This window comes from Salmo trutta, chromosome 32 (genome assembly GCF_901001165.1).
Source record: "Salmo trutta chromosome 32, fSalTru1.1, whole genome shotgun sequence".
Lineage (NCBI taxonomy): Eukaryota > Metazoa > Chordata > Actinopteri > Salmoniformes > Salmonidae > Salmo > Salmo trutta.
The window spans coordinates 468,093-489,360 of record NC_042988.1 but is presented as its reverse complement, the minus strand read 5'-3'; the positions used below and the strand labels follow the sequence as shown (position 1 = coordinate 489,360).

Genomic DNA, 21,268 nt, shown 5'->3' with positions numbered 1-21,268 from the left:
TGTCCTTATCGGTGCTTGTTTACGTCTGTCCTGGTGTGTGTCGGGTTATGTACCCATTATTTAATTGTTCTGTTTTCCAGTGTTTTTTTGTTATTTAAACTGCGCCGTTTGGAAACACAGTTTTTGTTCTCCTGCGTCTGACTTCTCTGCCGCCAGTACGCACTCCTTACATACTGGGATGCTTATCAGATGCTTATCACATGCTCATGTTATTTATGTTAGTGCAGGGTGAGCTGCACAAAGTGGACTTCCTACTAGGGAGCACAGTGCTAACAGTATAACTCTGGTTCATAGGCACATGATTTCTGCATACAATAGCTGTAGGATCAGCAGAGGCATTCAGTGCAGTTAGAGGGACATACATTGTTACTTACTGTACATTGTGTATTCCAATGCCCCTGGGATAATGTACATTTGCCGAAGCATTATGACAACTCAGCGACACTATGGTAGGGAGTAACTGAGCTGGGCTTGGGTCATTTATAAGTAATTGTCTCAACGCAGCCTTATAATGCTGTGAAAGGATCCAGGAACCCAAATGATTTGGATGGATCCCATCCTCCTTAAAAAACGAGCTTTGCTTCCAGAAGGTTTAAAACATTTTCAATAAATGTAACACCCACATAGCTGCAGTAGGTCAGGGTGGCAGCAGAACTGTCTCAGCCTGACCAGCATAGCTAAAACATCCACATAGTTCCTGAGGACGGTCCCCTCTGCAACGTACCTTTTGATTGTGGTGTGTCCCTCTGTGCATGCCAGCTCGTATTCCTCCTTTTCTGTGTCAGCTCCACCTCTTATATACTGACGCTCCTCTCCAGCAGAGAGACCAGAGGTCGCCCACACACACGGCTGTTCTTCGTACAACGCAGCGTGATACACTTCACTAGGGCCTGCCGGTTCTGAAGGGTGGTCCTGTCCCCGTGTGACAGGCCTCTGTACGACTCTGTTCCACCACTCTCTCACGTTGAACGGCTTCAGATGCAGACTGATCCCTCTGAAATTGAAAAAACTAAAATGCTAAGTAAGTGTTAATGGAAGTGAATGCAAATAGCCTGGCTAGCCTATATTAATCATGGTATTATGTGATGACAGGTGCTGACCTAGTCTAATTAATGGTAGGCGTTATGTGGCTAGTAACCCTAGAGCGGTGTCCGAATAGTCATACTAACTGCACTAACCTTTGTATTTGTGACCTAACCTATTGTGGAGGCCAGATCATCTGATGCAGCACTCCATCACTCTCCTTGGTCAAATAGACCTTACACAGCCTGGAAGGGTGTTTTGGGTCATTGCCTGTTGAAAAACAAATGATAGTCCCACTAAGCGCAAACCAGATGGGATGGCATATCGATGCAGAATGCTGTAGTAGCCATGCTGGTTAAGTGTGCCTTGAATTCTAAATAAATCACAGACAGTGTAGTGGTTAATTTTATTTACTATCAAATGAGGAGAGACAAACTTATCACACAAGTCAGTTATACTTAACCTCTACGGGCTAGGGGGCAGCATTGAGAATTTTGGAAAAAATATGTGCCCATTTTTAACTGCCTCCTACACCTACCCAGTAACTAGAATATGCATATACTTATTATATATGGATAGAAAACACCCTAAAGTTTCTAAAACTGTTTGAATGGTGTCTGTGAGTATAACAGAACTCATTTGGCAGGCAAAACCCTGAGACAGATTCTGACAGGAAGTGGATACCTGATGTGTTGAATTGATTTTGAGCCTATGCCATTGAAAAACAAAGGGGCTGAGGAATATTGTGGCACTTCCTATTGCTTCCACAAGATGTCACCAGCCTTTACAAAGTGTTTTGAGTCTTCTACAGTGAGATCTGACTGAAGAAGAGCGTTGGAACGGCGATGGCCCATTAGACACCTGGCGTGCGATTTGATGGTGGGTACTCTCATTCCGAAACGTTTTAAAAGAGAACCCAATGGTCCGCCTTGAATTTTATTCATGTTCTGGTTAAAAAAGGCCCTAATGATTTATGCGATACAACGTTTGACATGTTTGAACGAACGGAAATATATTTTTTCCGTTCGGGAAGTGAAGTGAAGTCCGGCTGGCTTAGATCATGTGCTACAACACGAAGGTTTTTGGACATAAATTATGAGCTTTTTTGAACAAAACTACATTCGTTATGGACCTGGGATTCTTTGGAAGTGACATCTGATGAAGAGAATCAAAGGTAATGGATTATTTACATAGTATTTTCGATTTTAGATCTCTCCAACATGGCGGTTTGTCTGAATCGCAATGCGTATTTTTCTGGCGCAGTGCTCAGATTATTGCAAAGTGTGATTTCCCAGTAAGGTTAATTTTAAATCTGGCAAGTCCATTGCCTTCAAGAGATGTAAATCTATAATTCTTTGAATGACAATATAATATTTTACCAATGTTTTCTAATATTAATTAATTATTTTGTTGTGATGACTTGACTGCCGGTATTGGAGGGAAACGATTTCCTGAACATCAACACCATAGTAAAACACTGTTTTTAGATATAAATATGAACTTGATAGAACTAAAAATGCATGCATTGTCTAACATAATGTCCTAGGAGTGTCATCTGATGGAGATTGTAAAGGGTTAGTGCATAATTTTAGCTGATTTTATGGTTTTGGTGACGCCTGTCTTTGAATTGACAATACACTACACACAGCTATTGTCAATGTACTCTCCTAACATAACCTAACTTTATGCTTTCGCCGTAAAACCTTCTTGAAATCGGAAAACGTGGTTAGATTAAGGAGATGTTTATCTTTCAAAGGGTGCCAGATAGTTGTATGTTTGAAAAACTTGAATTTTGACATTTATTTGGTTTCAAATTTGCCGCTCTTGAAATGCACCTGCTGTTGATAGGGTGCGCCACAGGTGGCACGCTAACGTCCCACATAGCCCAAAGAAGTTTTAACTTCTTGGGGCTATGTGGGACGTTAGCGTGCCATCCGTGGCACACCCTATCAACAGCAGGTGCATTTCAAGAGCGGCAAATTTGAAACCAAATAAATGTCAAAATTCAAATTTCTCAAACATACAACTAACTTACAGCCTTTGAAAGATAAACATCTCCTTAATCTAACCACGTTGTCCGATTTCAAAAAGGTTTTACGGGGAAAGCATAAAGTTAGGTTATGTTAGGAGAGTACATTGATAATAGCTGTGTGTAATGCATTGTCGATTCAAAGACAGGCGTCACCAAAACCATAAAATCAGCTAAAATTATGCACTAACCTTTTACAATTTCCATCAGATGACACTCCTAGGACATTATGTTAGACAATGCATGCATTTTTAGTTCTATCAAGTTCATATTTATATCTAAAAACAGCGTTTTACTATGGCGTTGATGTTCAGGAAATCGTTTCCCTCCAATACCGGCAGTCAAGTCATGACAACAAAATAATGAATTAATATTAGAAAACATTGGTAAAATATTATATTGTCATTAAAAGAATTATAGATTTACATCTCTTGAACGCAATGGACTTGCCAGATTTAAAATTAACCTTACTGGGAAATCACACTTTGCAATAATCTGAGCACTGCGCCAGAAAAATATGCATTGCGATACAGACTAACCGCCATGTTGGAGAGATCTAAAATCGAAAATACTATGTAAATAATCCATTACCTTTGATTCTCTTCATCAGATGTCACTTCCAAAGAATCCCAGGTTCATAACGAATGTAGTTTTGTTCAAAAAAGCTCATCATTTATGTCCAAAAACCTCCGTGTTGTTAGCACATGATCTAAGCCAGCCGGACTTCACTTCACGAACGGAAAAAATATATTTACGTTCGTTCAAACATGTCAAACGTTGTATCGCATAAATCATTAGGGCCTTTTTTTAACCAGAACATGAATAAAATTCAAGGCGGACCATTGGGTTCTCTTTTAAAACGTTTCGGAATGAGAGTACCCACCATCAACTCGCGCGCAAGGTGTCTAATGGGCCATCACAGTTCCAAGGCTCTTATTCGGTCAGATCTCACTGTAGAAGACTCAAAACACTTTGTAAAGGCTGGGGACATCTTGTGGAAGCAATAGGAAGTGCCAAAACATTCCTCACCCCCTTTGTTTTTCAATGGTATAGGCTTAAAGTCAATTCAACACATCAGGTATCCACTTCCTGTCAGAATCTGTCTCATGGTTTTGCCTGCCAAATGAGTTCTGTTATACTCACAGACACCATTCAAACAGTTTTTGAAACTTTAGGGTGTTTTCTATCCATATATAATATATGCATATTGTAGTTACTGGGTAGGATTAGTAACCAGATTAAATCGGGTACATTTTTTTATCCAGCCGTGAAAATACTGCCCCCTATACCCTAACAGGTTAAACTAAATCTTTATTCACTTATTAATAAGGGAGCAGGTCAATACAACACACACATATAAAGTGAATCGATTGAGTGCTCTACGATAATGATGGCTGGCCGACGTTGAGAGCCCCAAGACAAAGATACAAAGGTATTTTATAGCCAAGATACACCCCCTTCAGTCTACATGTCAAACAACAGATGTATGGTATGGGTCACAAGGTTAAGATGTGTATGAAAGAAACTTAGAATTCACAGCAGACAGTATCTTCTGTAAAAAAAATCTCATTGTGTAGAGACCAGGGTCTGACCCTGGAGTCATCTCTCCTTGGTACCTTATAGAACAGAAACATTAACTCATGCTATGGAATGCAGTCTCTTTAGGTTTTATCACCCAACAGACATCGTAAATCTCCTGTCAGTGTTAAATCTCCCAGAGGCCCACTTTCAGTTCACACAGACACAATAGAGTTATAAGAACCCTCTATTCTGTTGCATAAAACAACCATTTGATGCAATAAAAGTATTATAACATAATCTTGTAATTTCTCTCACATTCTCCCACGGACCGACCCTGGCGCGCATGGCCCACCGCGAGGAGTAAAACAGAGACAAGTAAATATTTGTTAAGATTAGGGTTTTTTGTTTTATGAATAATGATCACTGAAAACAATTAGATTTTGCAAACATCTGTTCACACATCTCTTTGGGAGTGTACATGTTGCTGTAGTACACATACTGTACCTTTAGTAGCCTACCAGTTAACCTTTAACCCTAAAAGTGTCCCAAGGGAATTTGAAATGTCAGAATAATAGTAGAAAGAATGATTTATTTCAGCTTTCATTTCTTTCATCACATTCCCAGTGGGTCAGAAGTTTACATACACTCAATTAGTATTTGGTAGCATTGCCTTTAAATTGTTTAACTTGGGTCAAACATTTTGGGTAGCCTTCCACAAGCTTCCCACAATAAGTTGGGTGAATTTTGGCCCATTCCTCCTGACAGAGCTGGTGTAACTGAGTCAGGTTTGTAGGCCTCCTTGCTCGCACACACTTTTTCAGTTCTGCCCACACATTTTCTATAGGATTGAGGTCAGGGCTTTGTGACGGCCACTCCGATACCGTGACTTTGTAGTCCTTAAGCCATTTTGCCACAACTTTGGAAGTATGCTTGCGGTCATTGTCCATTTGGAAGACCCATTTATGACCAAGCTTCAACTTCCTGACTGATGTCTTGAGATGTTGCTTCAATATATCCACTTAATTTTCCAGCCTCATGATGCCATCTATTTTGTGAAGTGCACCAGTCTCTTCTGCAACAAAGCACCCCCACAACATGATGTTGCCACCCCCGTGCTTCACAGTCGGGATGGTGTTCTTTGGCTTGCAAGCCTCCCCCTTTTTCCTTCAAACATAAACATAAACACCACTCTGGCAGACCCGGCGCGGCGGGCCGCTCTGGCAGACCCGGCGCGGCGGGCCGCTCTGGCAGACCCGGCGCGGCGGGCCGCTCTGGCAGACCCGGGCAGGCGGGCCGCTCTGGCACACCCGGGCAGGCGGGCCGCTCTGGCTGACCCGGGCAGGCGGGCCGCTCTGGCTGACCCGGGCAGGCGGGCGGCTCTGGCTGACCCGGGCAGGCGGGCGGCTCTGGCTGACCCGGGCAGGCGGGCGGCTCTGGCTGATCCGGGCAGGCGGGCGGCTCTGGCGGCTCCTGACTGGCGGGCGGCTCTGGCGACTCCTGACTGGCGGGCGGCTCTGGCGACTCCTGACTGGCGGGCGGCTCTGGCGACTCCTGACTGGCGGGCGGCTCTGGCGACTCCTGACTGGCGAGCGGCTGACGCACTAGATGCCTGATGCGTGGTGCTGGTACTGGACGTGCCAGACTGGGAACACGCATCTCCAGGCTAGTGCGGGGAGCGGGAACAGGACGAGTCGGACTGGGCTGACGCACTGGAAGCCTGGTGCGTGGTGCTGGTACTGGATGTGCCAGACTGGGGTTTCGCACTTCCGGGTCCGCACGAGAGACAGGACCTGGAAACACCGGGCCATGGAGGCGCACAGGCGGTATTGATCTCACCTCCTGCACAACCCGTCCTGGTTGGATGGAACTAGTAGCCCTGTACGAGCGGGGTGCTAGTACAGGGCGAACTGGGCTGTGCAGGGGCCTGATGGTTGCCGTGCGTAGAGCGGGCGTAGGGTAGCCTGGTCCTAGGAGGCGCACCGGTGACCAGACGCGCTGCGCAGGCCTCCTCCTACCAGGCTGGATGCCCACTCTAGCACGGCATCTGCGAGGGGCTGGAATAACTCGCACTGGACGAGATTGTGCACACTTCAGCAAAACTCGGCGCCCTCCACTCCATACAGTCCTCCATATAAACACGGGGAGCTGGCTTAGGGCTCACCCTTGGCCCAGCCAAACTACCCGTGTGCCCCCCCCAAAAAAAATCTTGGGGGTGCCTCTCGTGCTTCAACGCCAGTCGTGTTCCTCGGTAGCGTTCCCGGTCTTCGCTCCATTTTCTCCATGGGCCCTCCCCGGCCATAATCTGTTCCCATGTCCATTTCTCCCGTTGGTCCAACTTAAATTCCCCTTGCTCCTCAAAGTCCACCTGTTGCTCCTTCCTCCGCTGCTTGGTCCGTTTGTGGTGGGAGATTCTGTCACGGTTGTCGTCTGGAATGGAGGACCAAAACGCAGCAGGAATGTGGATGCTCATCTTGTATATTTATTTAAATAACAAGAACACCAAAAACAACAAAACGAAACGAACTCAAGAACAACAAAAACAGTCTTGTCAGGCTCACACTCAGCAAAACAAGAAACAATCTCCCACAAACACTAAACCAAACACATACCCATATATAGGACTCTCAATCAGAGGCAACGAGAAAGCACCTGCCTCCAATTGAGAGTCCAACCCCCCATTAAACTAAAGATAGAAATACAACCAACTAGACTAAACATAGAAATACATTAACAAGGAACAGTGCTCAAAAACCCCGGAATACATAAATCAAATACCCTTCTACAAAAATACCACCCTGAACCACATAAAACAAATGCCCTCTGCCACGTCCTGACCAAACTACAATAACAAATAACCCTTATACTGGTCAGGATGTGACAGTCGTAGGTTAAAGCGGACCAAGACGCAGCAGGGAAATGTGCACTGATCTTCTTTATTAAATGGACAAGAAGGTGAACCAAAACAACACGTACACAAAAAAAACACAACGACTAATAACAGGCCGGTAAGGCAAAAAAACTATACCCAGCACAATCTCCCACAAATACTAAAACAGATACCTATTTATAGGACCCTCAATCAGAGGAAACTAGAAAACAACTGCCTCCAATTGAGAATCCAACCCTCAATTACCTAAACATAGAAATACAAATGACTAGACTAAACATAGACTAGACTAAACATTGCCCAAAACCCGGAATAATAAATCAAACACCCTACTAAACACACAGCCACCCCGAACCACATAAAACAAATACCCCCTGCCACGTCCTGACCAAACTACAATAACAAATAACCCCTATTACTGGTCAGGACGTGACAGCCTGTGTAAACTTCATTTGTTTCAATGTACCGGTAGGCACCTGCGGCTTATAGACATGTGCGGCTTATTTATGTTCAAAATAATATATATATTTTTTAATTCAGTGGGTGCGGCTTATATTCAGGTGCGCTTAATAGTCCGGAAATTATGGTAATTATAATTCACATAATAATTCACATTTCCTGTTGGTTCAGGATTATTTTCCTGCTGTAGCAAACTGGCTCAAATTAAGATCCTATATCTGTAGCATACCTGTTGCTTTAGTACACATCTCTTTAGTAGGATACATGTTGCTTTAGTACACATCTCTTCGGTAGAAATAACACCAGTACCTCTGAGGCAGGTGACTTTGACGGGGTTGAGGGGCTGTCTCGCCGGCCCAGGCTCTCCTGAGTTTACCGACCGCTGCCTTTTGCCCAAGCCGCACGAGTACTTGAGCTCATCCGTGGTGAAGACGAAGCGGATCAGGTAGCGCAGCAGCCGCCGGCCGTCCTTCTTGGACGAGTTGACAGCCTCGTCCCACTGCTTGTTGGTGATGAAGAGCGGGTAGTTCCCCAGGAGCTGTTTACTGCCCTGAGGAGGGGTACGAAGAAGGGAAGAGGGTGAGAATGACAGGAGGCTAGTGAAGGGAGGACGGTGCATAATGGCTGGAATGGGTTGAATGGAATGTTTGATACCATTCCATTTATTATCCCATTTAAAGTGCCACCAGCCAGTACTGGTGAGAATGTTACAACTTAGTTATGAGCTCTGAGTACGCTGCCATAGAGCCACCAGGTTTGGGTTCAATTCCATTTCAGTTCAGCCAACTGAGGAAGTCAACTGAAATATATTTTAAATTTTTTTCCTCGTTGAAAAGCAATGAAAGGAAAAGGAAAATTAGAATTGGATTACAGTTGACTTCCTGAATTGACTACATTTAAATGGAATTGACCCCAACCCTGATACCCTAGCAGGGTAATAAAAAGTGCATTCAAAGCATTCAGAAAAAGTGCAGTCATTCACGTGTTAGAACAAGGTCGTTAACTTCATGCTCAATGTGTAATGGAGAACTATGATATTTCTCAATTAAATCAAAAGCATTATTTGTGCTACATCTGATATATAGCTAACAATAACCAATTCCTATATTTGTAAAACCATTGCCCAATAGAACATTAAGTAATTCCCAGGAAAAGGCGGTGTTATGCAACACAGTTGCAAGATAATATTTAAAAAACCTTTTTAAAGAAGCTGATTTGAATGGCACATTCACATCTTGTGCCACTAGTTTTAGATTGATACTATATACAGTACAGTGCATTCGGAAAGTATTCAGACCCCTTGACTTTTTCCACATTTGGTATGTTACAGCCTTATTCTAAAATTATTTAAATAGTTTTTTCCCCTCATCAATCTACACCCATAATGACAAAGCAAAAACAGGTTTTTAGAAATTGTAACAAATTATTTATTTTTTTAAACTACGTAAATATCACACTTACGTAAGTATTCAGACCCTATAATCAGTACTTTGTTGAAGCACCTTTGGCAGTGATTACAGCCTTGAGTCTTTTTTGGTATGACGCTACAAGCTTGGCACACCTGTATTTGGGGAGTTTCTTCCATTCTTCTCTGCAGATCCTCTCAAGTTCTGTCAGGTTGGATGGGGAGCGTCGCTGCCAAGCTATATACAGGTCTCGCCAGAGATGTTAGATCGGGTTCAAGTCCGGGCTATGGCTGGGCCACTCAAGGACATTCAGAGACTTGTCCCGAAGCCCATCCTGCATTGTCTTGGCTGTGTGCTTAGGGTCATTGTCCTGTTGGAAGGTGAAACTTCGCCCCCCAGTTTGAGGTCCTGAGCGCTATGGAGCAGGTTTTCATCAACAATCTCTCTGTACATTTCTCCGTTCATCTTTTCCTCGATCCTGACTAGTCTCCCAATCTGTACCGCTGAAATACATCCCCACAGCATGATGCTGCCACCACCATGCTTCACCGTAGGGATGGTATTGGCCAGGTGATGTGCGGTGCCTGGTTTCCTCCAGATTTGACGCTTGGCATTCAGGCCAAAGAGTTCAATCTTGGTTTCATCAGACCAGAGAATCTTGTTTCTCATGGTCTGAGAGTCCTTTAGGTGCCTTTTGGAAAACTCCAAGCGCGCTGTCATGTGCCTTTTACTGAGGAGTGGCTTCTGTCTGACCACTCTACCATAAAGGCCTGATGGGTTGAGTGCTGCAGAGATGGTTGTCCTTCTGGAAGGTTCTCCCATCTCCACAGAGGAACTCTGGATCTCTGTCAGAGTGACCACTGGGTTCTTGGTCACCTCCCTGACCAAGGCCCTTTTCCCAGATTGCTCAGTTTGGCCGGACGGCCAGCTATAGGAAGAGTCTTGATGGTTCCAAACGTCTTCCATTTAAGAATGATGGAGGCCACTGTGTTCTTGAGGACCTTCAATGTTGTAGAAACATCTCAAGGATGATCAATGGAAACAGAATGCACCTGAGCTCAATTTTGAGTCTCATAGCAAAGGGTCTGAATACTTATGTGAATAAGCTATTTCTGTTTAATTTTTTTTAAATACATTTGCAAAAAGTATCATTGATTGCCGTGATAAAAGCACATTTCATTGGAGATGACAGTCAGAAGTTATGCCAGGCCAATAGACACATCTCGCTGGCTGTCAGAGCACCGGGCCTCCTGCCCAGTTGCAGCAAGGGCGCCATGGTTAGCTAGCTGTCTGTGCTCATAGATAAATTATTAAATACATTTTAGAATAAGGCTGTAATTTAACAAAATGTGGAAAAGGGGAAGGAGTCTGAATACTTTCCGAATGCACTGTAGCTACTGTACAAGTAAGTTGAACATTACTTAAAGGGAGTCAGTGACAACATCCCACAAAATCAATAGATACATCCACTCCCCTATTTTAATGGTATATGTATGCTTTTTCTTAAAGGCTTTTAAAGTGATTGTTTACTCCAAAATCAAATTGTGTCAGTTTGTCAGAGATAAATCCATTATCCAAGACCTCTCCATCATGATCGACAACTCCATGGTGCCCTCCTCCCAGAGTGCAAAGAACCTTGGTGTGACCCTGGACAACAACACTCTGTTGTTCTCTGCAAACATCAAAGCAGTGACTCGCTCTTGCAGGTTCATGCTCAACAATATCTGTAGAGTACGACTTTTCCTCACACAAGAAGCGTTGCAGGTCCTAATCCAGGAACTCGTCATATCTCGTCTGGTCTACAGCAACTCTCTGTTGGCTAGTCTCCCCGCTTGTAATTTATCCAGAACGCCACAGCCCATTTGGTGTTCAACCTTCCCAAGATCTCCCATGTCACCCTGTTCCTCCGTACACTCCACTGGCTTCCAGTCAAAGCTCGCATCCACTACAAGACCATGGTGCTTGCCTACGGAACAGCAAGGGGAAGTGCCCCTCCCTACCTTCAGGCTATGCTCAAACCTTCAATGAACAAAAATATAAATACAACATGCAACAATTTCAAATATTTTATTGAGTTACAGTTTATATAAGGAAACCAGTAAATTTAAATAAATTCATTAGGCCCTAATCTATGAATTTCACATGACTGGGAATACAGATATGCATCTGTTGGTCACAGATAACTTGGAAAAAAGGTAGGGGCGTAGATCAGAAAACCAGTCAGTATCTGGTGTGACTACCATTTGCCTCACGCAGTGTGACACATCTCCTTTGCATAGAGTTGATCAGGATGTTGATTGTGGAATGTTGTCCCACTGCTCTTCAATGGCTGTGCAAAGTTGCTAGATATTGGCGGGAACTGGAACACACTGTCATACATGTTGATCCAGAGCATCCCAAACAGGCTTAATGGGTGACATGTCTGCTGAGTATGCAGGCCATGGAAGAACAGGTACATTTTCAGCTTCGAGGAATTGTGTACAGATCCTTGTGACATGGGGCCGTGCATTAACATGCTGAAACATGAGGTGATGGCGGCAGATGAATGACACAACAATGGGTCTCAGGATATTGTCACGTTGTCCCTGCATTCAAATTTCCATCGATAACATGCAATTTTTTCCGTAGTTTATGCCTGCCCATACCATAGCCCCAGTACCACCATGGAGCACTATGTTCACAACGTTGACATCAGCAAACCACTCGCCCACACAACGCCATACACGCCATCTGCCCAGTACAGTTGAAACTGGAGAAGAGCACACTTTTCCAGTGGTCATCGAAGGTGAGCATTTGCCCCTGAAGTTGGTTACGACGCCAAACTGCAGTCAGGTCAAGAATCTTGTGAGGACGACGAGCACACATATGAGCTTCCCTGAGATGGTTTCTGACAGTTTGTGCAGAAATTCTTCGGTTTTGCAAACCCAGTTTCATCAGCTGTCCGGGTGGCTGGTTGCAGGTGAAGAAGTCGGATGTGGAGGTCCAGGGCTGGTGTGGGTTACACTTGGTCTGCGGTTGTGAGGTCGGTTGGATGTTCTGCCATATTCTCTGAAGCGGTAGAAAAATTAACATAAAATTGTCTGGCAACAGTTCTGGTGGACATTCCTGCAGTCAGCATGCCAATTGCACGCTCCCTCAACTTGAGACATCTGTGTCATTGTGTTTGTGTGACACATATGCACATTTTAGAGTGGCCTTTTATTGTCCCCAGCACAAGGTGTACCTATGTAGTGATAATGCTGTTTAATCAGCTTCTTGATATGCCACGCCTGTTAGGTGGATGGATTACCTTGGCAAAGGAGAAATGCTCACTAAAAGGCATATAAACACATTTGTTGCACAAAATTTGAGAAAGCATTTATGTATGGAAAATGTCTGGGATCTTTTATTTCAGCTCATGAAACATGGGACAAACACTGCATGTTGTGTTTATATTTTTGTTCATTATACAGTGGTTCATCCTTTAAAAGTTGCAGCGCACTGCGGCGCAGCTTGCATGGTGCCGCAGAATTCTATGGCACGTTATTTAAGGGTCAACCACTGGTACCATTAATGCTAGTTAGTGCTAGTTTGACCACCAGAGGGCATTTTTGAGAAGCATTTGATAGCCTTCAATTGTGGCTGTACTTCAGAATTTAAAACCTTTTTTTGTAAGAACATATTATATGGGACTGATTAAGAAATTTTGCTTAATTAATTTGATTAATATGATGGTGTTTCTATTCCAAGAAAAACTAAAAACGCTCTGGGTTTCTGTTAGGATGGAACAGAAAAAATGACGCTGTATGATTTGACGGTCTGGAGTAGGCTACAGTACTAGCTAATTTAGCAAAAGAATCCCGGTGTCGTGCAGGCAGGCCAGTTGTGTATAGCCGTACCTGAAATTTTGGTGACCTTTTCTGATGCTTTTGAGACACGGTTCAATCCCTCTTTGGGGCACTACTTGATTGAGTAAATAAAACAGTAACTATTGGTCACTCTATTAGGTATTATTATTCGAATATATATTCATTATAGAATTGTGTCAGTTATTAATGATAAACCTTTAAGCTGCACTTTTCCTCCCCCCCAATTTCTCTATTTTTCAGCTCTAGATGACAAAATCTGCACACAGTCCAAGGGTTGCAGCTCTGCCAACTTCATTCTGGTCACACATTGTATTCTGAGAAATATCCAATAAAGCAAAGACATTGCTTTTACTGTGAATGTACTTTACTGCAGATATTTTCCTCAAATAAAATGGAGCATAGACAAAATAAACAAGTTATTAAAATTTGTTTACATTGGGTCTAGTGTGTGTGAGAGAGCGAGGCACGTTTTTCAACTCAGAAAAAAAGCACACAGAATTTCCTAAAACTGTACACATTAATAATATTGTAAAATACTTTTGCTTAATGTGTACAGTTTTAGGAAATTCTGTGTGCTTTTTTTCCTGAGTTGAAAAACGTGCCTCGCTCTCTCACACACACACACACACACACACACACACACACACACATTAGACCCAATGTAAACAAATTGTAATAACTTGTTTATTTTGTCTATGCTCCATTTTATTTGAGGATTGAAGATATCTATCCATTATCAATATCTGCATAATTACTCTAAATATCTATCAAATCAAAGTGTGATTAATAATATTGTAAAAGACTTTTGCTTAATCACACTTTGATAGATATTTAGAGTAATTATGCAGATATTGATAATGGATAGATATCTTCAACCCTCAAATAAAATGGAGCATACATAAAATAAACAAGTAATTACAACTTATTTACATTGTGGACAATGAGTGTGTGTATATATATACATATATATATATACATACATACATATATATATATATATATATATACATACATATACATACATACATACACACACACATATATACACACACACACATATATATATATATTATTTTTTTTGTCAGCCACCCATCTCTGCTTTGTCAGTCTTGATAGGCCCAGTGTATGCACTTCTGGGTGAGGCTGTCAGGCAGTGGTGGAGTGCATGGCAGATCTGAAAGAGAAATGCACAAAGTGACAGTAAGTATATAGCTCAACAACATGTCTGTGTGTACATCTGTTGATGGGAATCGTCAAAAGTTTCTCCCTTCATGGCCAGTGTAGTAGGAACTGGTGCAGCCGATAAATGAAACACCAAAGCAGAGGACTGCTGTGACTGCAGCTGAACTGCTGGGGGTGGCAGATCTAAAAGAGAGAGGCACCATTTTCTTAACTGACAATAATCATACAACTACAGTGGCTTGCGAAAGTATTCACCCCCTTGGCATTTTTCCTATTATGTTGCCTTACAACCTGGAAAAATCTAGCTACTGGGATTTTTGCCCATTCTTCGAGGCAAAATTGCTCCAGCTCCTTCAAGTTGGATGGGTTCCGCTGGTGTACAGCTATCTTTAAATCGTACCACAGATTCTCAATTTGATTGAGGTCTGGGCTTTGACTAGGCCATTCCAAGACATTTAAATGTTTCCCCTTAAACCACTCGAGTGTTGCTTTAGCAGTATGCTTAGGGTCATTGTCCTGCTGGAAGGTGAATCTCCTTCCCAGTCTCAAATCTCTGAAAGACAAACAGGTTTCCCTAAAGAATTTCCCTGTATTTAGCACCATCATTCCATCAATTCTGACCAGTTCCCCAGTCCATGCTGATAAAAACATCCCCACAACATGATGCTGCCACCACCATGCTTCACTGTGGGGATGGTGTTCTCGGGGTGATGAGAGGTGTTGGGTTTGAGCCAGACATAGCATTTTCCTTGATGGCCAAAAAGCTCAATTTTATTCTCATCTGACTAGAGTACCATCTTCAATATGTCTTTTGGCAAACACCAAATGTGTTTGCCTATTTTTTTCTTTAAGCAATGGCTTTTTACTGGCCACTCTTGCGTAAAGGCCAGCTTTGTGGAGTGAACAGCTTAAAGTGGTCCTATGGACAGATACTCCAATCTCCAAGCTTTACAGCTCCTTCAGGGTTATCTTTGGTCTCTTTGTTGCCTCTCTGATTAATGCCCTCCTTGCCTGATCTGAGTTTTGGTGAGCGGCCCTCTCTTGGCAGGTTTGTTGTGGTGCCATATTCTTTCCATTTCTTAATAATGGATTTAATGGTGCTCCTTGGGATGTTCAAAGTTTCTGATATTTTTTTATCCCAACCCTGATCTGTACTTCTACACAACTTTGTCCCTGACCTGTTTGGAGAGCTCCTTGGTCTTCATGGTGCCGCTTGCTTAGTGGTGTTGCAGACTCTGTGGCCTTTCAGAACAGGTGTATATATACTGAGATCATGTGACACTTAAATAAATTCCACCTCTGTGCAATCTAACTAATGATGTTGCTTCTGAAGGTAATTGGTTGCACCAGATCAAATTTAGGGGTTTTATAGCAAAGGGGGTGAATACATATGCACGCACCACTTTTCTGTTTTTTATTTTATTTTTTGAAACAAGTTATATTTTTTCCATTTCACGTCACCAATTTGGACTATTTTGTGTACGTCCATTACATGAAATCCAAATATACAGTCGGGCAAAAAAGTATTTAGTCAGCCACCAATTGTGCAAGTTCTCCCACTTAAAAAGATGAGAGGCCTGTAATTTTCATCATAGGTACACGTCAACTATGACAGACAAAATGAGAAAAGAATCCAGAAAATCACATTGTAGGATTTTTAATGAATTTATTTGCAAATTATGGTGGAAAATAAGTATTTGGTCACCTACAAACAAGCAAGATTTCTGGCTCTCACAGACCTGTAAGAGGCTTCTTTAAGAGGCTCCTCTGTCCTCCACTAGTTACCTGTATTAATGGCACCTGTTTGAACTTGTTATCAGTATAAAAGACACCTGTCCACAACCTCAAACAGTCCCACTCCAAACGCTACTATGGCCAAGACCAAAGAGCTGTCAAAGGACACCAGAAACAAAATTGTAGACCTGCACCAGGCTGGGAAGACTGAATCTGCAATAGGTAAGCAGCTTGGTTTGAAGAAATCAACTGTGGGAGCAATTATTAGGAAATGGAAGACATACAAGACCACTGATAATCTCCCTCGATCTGGGGCTCCACGCAAGATCTCACCCCATGGGGTCAAAATGATCACAAGAACGGTGAGCAAAAATCCCAGAACCACACGGGGGGACCTAGTGAATGACCTGCAGAGAGCTGGGACCAAAGTAACAAAGCCTACCATCAGCAAGGGCATTGAAGATGAAACATGGCTGGGTCTTTCAGCATGACAATGATCCCAAACACACCGCCCGGGCAACGAAGGAGTGGCTTCGTAAGAAGCATTTCAGTGCCCTAGCCAGTCTCCAGATCTCAACCCCATAGAAAATCTTTGGAGGGAGTTGAAAGTCCGTGTTGCCCAGCGACAGCCCCAAAACATCACTGCTCTAGAGGAGATCTGCATGGAGGAATGGGCCAAAATACCAGCAACAGTGTGTGAAAACCTTGTGAAGACTTACAAAAAACGTTTCACCTGTGTCATTGCCAACAAAGGGTATATAACAAAGTATTGAGAAACTTTTTTTATTGCCCAAATACTTATTTTCCACCATAATTTGCAAATAAATTCATTAAAAATCCTACAATGTGATTTTCTGGATTTTTTTTCTCATTTTGTCTGTCATAGTTGAAGTGTACCTATGATGAAAATTACAGACCTCTCATCTTTTTAAGTGGGAGAACTTGCACAATTGGTGGCTAACTAAATTCTTTTTTGCCCCACTGTAAATCAATTTAAATGACAGGTTGTAACGCAACAAAATAGCAAAAACGCCAAGGGGGATGAATACTTTTGCAAGGCACTGTAAAATAACCTGAATGAGTGTAAGGCCTAGATTCAATCAGATCAAGGTTAACCGTCGATAGCCGACACCCGCATAGCTGATGTTTTGATGATGTCTGAGGTGTAACTGCATTGGATCTGTCAAATCGGTAAGCAGCAGCTCTTGATCATTTTCACAAAACCACACCCGTCCTACTTGCATTACAAGTTCAGAACGAGAAAATGTAGGTTATATAGAAATAATGACGCTCAAATTCAAAATCATTAAACTAAATAATGAGGAGTTCTATCAGCCTAATCGAGGTGTAGATTACATCTCAAATTCCAGTGTTCTAACTTGTAAACAGGGCTGCATGAGATTTCTGTTAATGCGACTCTGTGCAGCCAATGGCAATGTCCGCTTTAGGTATAATGCCAGGAGCCGCTTGTGAATTTGACAGCTCTAACACAGTTCCACCTCAGACACCGCCAAAACAACCGCTATATGGATGTTGGCTAAAGTTGACGTGATAACATTTTCTTAAGTTAAAATAATTATACAACAAAACAAATTGAGTGACTGAGTATACGTGTTTGATAATTACCTGGACAACATCACACTGCTTATGGTCTACAAGCCTCTGGAAGGTCCAGCAAGCCACTCCAGGCCTGAGATAGCTTGGTGGAAAGATGGTTACCTGTCACCCACCGAGCAGGTTGGCAGATCTGAAAAATAGGCACAATATAATTTTTATGACAAAGACTTGACTACACACTAACCCAAACAGAACAGACTATGGGAGGAGCACAGTAGTGCATAGAGCCATGACTACATGGAACTCCATTCCACATCAGGTAAGTCACGCAAGCAGTAAAATTTGATTTAAAAAAAAAAGATAAAAATACACCTTATGGAACAGTGGGGACTGTGAAGAGACACATGCATACACACGATAACATACGCACTCTACACACACGTACACAAAGATTTAGTGTTGTAGATACTGTTGAAGTCGGAAGTTTAAATACACTTAGGTTGGAGTCATTAAAACAAATTTTTCAACCACTCCACAAATTTCTTGTTAACAAACTATAGTTTTGGAAAGTCAGTTAGGACATCTACTTAATGCATGACACAAGTCATTTTTCCAACAATTGTTTACAGACAGATAATTTCACTTATAATTCACTGTATCACAATTCTAGTGGGTCAGAAGTTTACATACACTAAGTTGACTGTGCCTTTAAACAGCTTGGAAAATCCCAGAAAATAATGTCATGGCTTTAGAAGCTTCTGATAGGCTAATTGACATCATTTGAGTCAATTGGAGGTGTACCTGTGGATGTATTTCAAGGCCTACCTTCAAACTCAGTGCAAACTCAGTGCTTGACATCATGGGAAAAGCAAAAGAAATCAGCCAAGACCTCAGAAAACAAATTGTGGACCTCCACAAGTCTGGTTAATCCTTGGGAGCAATGTCCAAATGCCTGAAGGTACCACGTTCATCTGTACAAACAATAGTACGCAAGTATAAACACCATGGGACCACGCAGCCATCATACCGCTCAGGAAGGAGACGCGTTCTGTCTCCTAGAGATTAATGTACTTTGGTGCGAAAAGTGCAAATCAATCCCAGAACAACAGCAAAGGACCTTGTGAAGATGCTGGAGGAAACCGGTACAAAAGTATCTATATCCACAGTAAAGTGAGTCCTATAATCGACATAACCTAAAGGGCCACTCAGCAAGGAAGAAGCCACTGCTCCAAAACCGGCATAAAAAAGCCAGACTACGGTTTGCAACTACATATGGGGAGAAAGATTATACTTTTGGAGAAATGTCCTCTGGTCTGATGAAACAAAAATAGAACTGTTTGGCCAGAATGATCAAATGGGTCTTCCAAATGGACAATGACCCCAAGCATACTTCAAAGTTGTGGCAAAACGGCTTAAGGACAACAAAGTCAAGGTATCGGAGTGGCCATCACAAAGCCCTGACCTCAATCCAATAGAAAATGTGTGGGCAGAACTGAAAAAGCATGTACGAGCAAGGAGGCCTACAAACCTGACTCAGTTACACCAGCTTTGTCAGGAGGAATGGGCCAAAATTGACCTAACTTATTGTGGGAAGCTTGTGGAAGGCTACCCGATACATACACTCAATTATTATTGTATGTAAACTTCTGACCCACTGGGAATGTGATGAAAGAAATAAAAGCTGAAATAAATAATTATCTCTACTATTCTTCTGAAGTAGTGATCCTAACTGACTTAAGACAGGGAATTTTTACTAGGATTAAATGTCAGGAATTGTGAAAAACTGAGTTTAAATGTATTTGGTTGAGGTGTATGTAAACTTTTGACTTCAACTGTATGTGGTATTAGAGTAGTGGCATGAGGGCACACACTTAATGTGTTGTGAATGTATTGTAATGTTTTTAAAATTGTATAACTACCTTAATTTCGCTGGACCCGAAGAAGAGTAACTGCTGTCTTATTATGGGGAGCCATAATAAATACAACAAATTAATTACGTTTGTGTGTGTGTATCTGGAAACCCATGCTGCAGACTTCATTTTCCCAACTGCTCATTGTACTTGCCCTTGAAATCTGATGTGTGTATGTGTTCTGTGTTATTGTGACTTAGAAGTATCAACCTGACCACATCCTTGTAGTAGGACATTCAGTGATTAGCTTTGGAAAAAATTACTATCAACAGTGTACAGTAAAAAGGATAAAAAATATTCAGATCTGGACTGACAAGTAGGCTAAATCATGTGAAGTTACAAACCTCTAGAGCTTAGTCTACACTCAAGTTCAATAAAGGATGCAGGACATGAGCTCGAGGACCATGCCTCAGGACTACCTGGCCTGACGACTCCTGGCTTTCCCTGTCTCCAATCCGCCAAGTCGTGCTGCTGATCCAGTCTCTGCTGTTTCTGTCTGCAACTATGGAACCCTGACCTGCCCAAGGCTCACCGGAGGTACTACCTTGTCCCAGACCCGCTGTTTGATCCTTCTCTCTCTACCGGACCTACTGTCTCAACCTCTAAATGCTCAGCTATGAAGAGCCAACTGTCATTTACTCCTGAGGTGCTGAACTATTGCACCCTCTATTATTTGACACTGCTGGTCATCTATGAACATTTAAACATCTTGAAGAATAATCTGGCCTAAATGGCTGTACTCTTTTATAATCTCCACCAGCACAGCCAGAAGAGAACTGGCCACCCCTCAGAGGCTGGTTCCTCTCCAGGTTTCTTCCTAGGTTCCTGCCTTTCTAGGGAGTTTTTCCTAGACACTGTGCTTCTACGTCTGCGTTGCTTGCTCTTTGGGGTTTTGGGCTGGGTATCTGTCTAAGCACTTTGTGACAACTGCTGATGTAAAAGGGGCTTTATAAAATACATTTGAGAGATTGCTTGTATATGCTTCTATTCATGTCTAAATATGACATTGAGTTGTCTCAATAGGAAGTTGTACCTTAAGCCAACACTGTTTTCTGGTCTTTCCTGCTGGGGACAGGGGGCTCAAAAGGTTCTACAGCTGCACCATCGAGAGCATCCTGACCGGTACATTACTGGGGCCAAATTTCCTGCCATCCAGGACCTATATAATTGGTGGTGTCAGAGGAAAGCCCATAAAATTGTCAGAGACTCCAGTCACCCAAGTTATAGACTGTTCTCTCTGCTACCGCACGGCAAGCGGTACCGGAGCGCCAAGTCTAGGACCAAAAGGCTCCTCAACAGCTTCTACCCCCAAGCCATTAGACTGCTGAACAATTCATAAAAATCATCACTGGTGAATTTACATTGACCCCCCTCTTGTACACTGCCGCTTACTCGCTGTTTGTTCCCTATGCCTAGTCACTTCACCCCCACCTACATGTACAGATTACCTCAACTAGCCTGTACCCCTGCACACTGACTCGGTACCCCCTGTATATAGCCTCGTTATTGTGTTACTTTTTATTTTAGCCTACTTGGTAAATATTTTCCTCTTGTAAGTAAGCACTTCACGGTAAAGTCTACACTTGTTGTATTCAGCGCATGTGGCAAATACAGTTTGATTTGATTTGAGTGAGGCATTCAAATTTGAGGTTAGCTTGCTAGCAGCGCCAGCATGTTAGCTATTAAAGTATCCAGCAACAATGTCGAGGTCA

The 21,268-nt window shown here is 42.6% G+C and overlaps 1 long non-coding RNA gene and 1 pseudogene across 1 annotated transcript in view; both read right to left on the bottom strand.

The window, feature by feature from the left end:
- The window catches only part of LOC115170641 (BEN domain-containing protein 4-like), a 91,724-nt pseudogene that overhangs the window by 19,980 nt on the left and 50,476 nt on the right, over positions 1–21,268 (bottom strand).
- Positions 14,246–21,268, bottom strand: part of LOC115170718 (uncharacterized) — a 30,788-nt gene continuing 23,765 nt past the window's right edge. The window contains exons 2-3 of the long non-coding RNA XR_003871084.1: positions 17,716–17,836; positions 14,246–14,347 (exon numbers count right to left, since the gene is read on the bottom strand). This is a non-coding gene — a long non-coding RNA (uncharacterized LOC115170718). The remainder of the gene's footprint in view (positions 14,348–17,715; positions 17,837–21,268) is intronic.